Source organism: Colobus angolensis, unplaced genomic scaffold (genome assembly GCF_000951035.1).
Source record: "Colobus angolensis palliatus isolate OR3802 unplaced genomic scaffold, Cang.pa_1.0 Scaffold54, whole genome shotgun sequence".
Lineage (NCBI taxonomy): Eukaryota > Metazoa > Chordata > Mammalia > Primates > Cercopithecidae > Colobus > Colobus angolensis.
Genome location: NW_012118932.1, coordinates 1,809,078 through 1,811,548, shown reverse-complemented (window position 1 = coordinate 1,811,548; position 2,471 = coordinate 1,809,078). Strand labels below are relative to the sequence as shown.

Genomic DNA, 2,471 nt, shown 5'->3' with positions numbered 1-2,471 from the left:
TTTTTATGGTATTAGGTCTAACATTTAAGTCTCTAATCCATCTTGAATTAATTTTCGTATAAGGAGTAAGGAAAGGATCCAGTTTCAGCTTTCTACTTACGGCTAGCCAATTTTCCCAGCACCATTTATTAAATAGGGAATCCTTTCCCCATTTCTTGTTCCTCTCAGGTTTGTCAAAGATCAGATGTCTGTAGATGTGTGGTATTATTTCTGAGGACTCTGTTCTGTTCCATTCATTGGTCTATATCTCTGTTTTGGTACCAGTACCATGCTGTTTTGGTTACCCAACACCATGTTTTTAAAACACTAGCCTTTCCCTATTGTGTGTTCTTGGCCCCTTGTCAAAGATTAGTTGCCCTTTGATCCATTTTGAAATACTGTCTGTTTAAAAAAAAAAAAAAAAGAGTAGGTAGCAATTCCCCAATATTCTTTTCTTACTCAGTTTGTCCTTTAACTGACTCCTCAAGTCTTGGGACATTTTTTTTGTTGTTACGTGTTTGTTTGAAATAATATCAGCCTAAATTTGACCTTCACAGTGAGTATCAGTAAGGGTCATGGTTTTTATATGCCTTGTGCTTTCTTATTTTTTTCAAACTAATTTCAGACTTAAATAGAAGTTAGAATAGTACAGGGAGTCTCATGTACCCTTCACCCAAATTCCTCAAGTGTTAACATTTTACCACATTTATAATTTTTTTTCTGAAACACTTGAGGGTAAGTTTCAGGTAGATACCCCTTTACTTCTAAATATTTCAGTGTGCATTTTTCCAAAAAACAGGGATATGCCCTTATATAATCATAGTTTTATTACCAAAATCAGGAAATTTAATAATTATATGTCTCATCTAACTATAGATCTTATTATTATTTCACTATTCTTGTAATCTCTTTAGAGCAAAATGGAAAAAAAAAATGGTTTTTCTCTTCCGGTGCAAGATGCAGTTCAGGCTCATGTGTTGCAGTGAATGATCACATCTTTAACATTCTTTAATCTGAAATATTATCACATCTCTAACGTTCTTTAATCTGAAATAGTTCCCAAGTCTTGTCATTCATGACCTTGACTCACATTTTTTAAGAGTAAAAACTAGGGGGGTTTTTTTTGTTGTTTTTTCTGTTTCATTTGTTTTGTTTTGTTTTTTGAGCCAGGGTCTGTCTCTGTCACCCAGGCTGGAGTGCAGTGGTGCAATCTCAGTTCACTGGAGCCTCCACCTCCCGGCTCAAGCGATCCTCCCACCTCAGCCTTCCAGGGAGCTGGGACTACAGGCTGCAGCCAACATGCCCAGCTAATTTTTGTATTTTTTGTAGAGACGGGATTTTGCCATGTTGCCCAGGCTGGTCTGGAACCCCTCCGATCCGCCCACCTTCACCTTGACCTCCTGTAGTGGTGGGATTACAGGTGTGAGCCACTGCACCTGGCCAGAGACCCATTCTTTTATAAAATGTCGCTCCCGCAATTTGGATTTATCTGACGTTTTCTCATAATTAGATATAGGTTATGCATTTGGGGCAGGAATAGCAGTGAAGTAACGATGTATCCTCTGTGTGTCATACAAAGGAGGTTTACAGAGTCTGCTTGTGCCGTTACTTGTGATGCTAATTTTAACCACATGGTTAAGGTGTCTGCAGCCTTATGCTTTCCCTGTTTCTTCCCAAGGAGTACCCTGGTTCACTCACCGTGCCGTTCATGAATTTACAAAGTAAGCAAAATGTGTATTTCCCAAGGCAATTCCCGACTCTTTTCTCCTAACATAAATCCTTGCGTGCTGCTGCCGACCTAAACTGTGAGACGCTCTGGGGTTCTGTCCTGTGCTGTTGGAGGGCATCAGGATGCCAAACCCACAAACCAAGGATCCTGTCAATTGAACTGAGTCTTCAGGGACACTGAGGCTTGTCTGTATTTAGCTCAGAAGGTAGAAGTCTCACAAAACTGATACTAGCGAATATTATGTTACTTAAAATTCTTGGTTACTCAGGCATTCCTAGCTACGTGTAAGCCCTTCTTACCTACATATAACTTCTTTCTTCTATGCACATAATCTCAGGTACCAAATAGACAGTATTATTTAAAATCTCCCTTCGACATTTTATGCTCAGTTTTTCTGACCGTGGAAATCGACACCTATGATGCTCTTCCAAGATCACTGGGGATTTTTTTGTAGTTTAATAAGTGACTTATTTAATTTGCAATTCTGAATTATTTCATTTATATATAAACTTTTTTGTGAGAAACAGGGTTTCACTTTGTCACCCAGGCAAATGGTACGATCCAATGGTACGATCATAGTTCACTGCACATGTGAACTCTGGGCTCAAGAGATCTTCCTGCTCTCTCAGCCTCCCAAGTAGCCACGACTACAGGCACACACCACCATGCCCAGCTAATTTTTTTTTTTTTTGGACACAGTGTCTCACTATGTTCCCCAGGCTGATCTCAAACTCCTAGCCTCAAGCAACCCTCCACTTCAGCC

The 2,471-nt window shown here is 39.6% G+C and overlaps 1 protein-coding gene across 8 annotated transcripts in view; it reads left to right on the top strand.

Moving 5' to 3' along the window:
* DLG1 (discs, large homolog 1 (Drosophila)) overlaps window positions 1-2,471 on the top strand; it is a 291,014-nt gene that overhangs the window by 285,748 nt on the left and 2,795 nt on the right. The gene's annotated exons all lie outside the window — the stretch shown is intronic.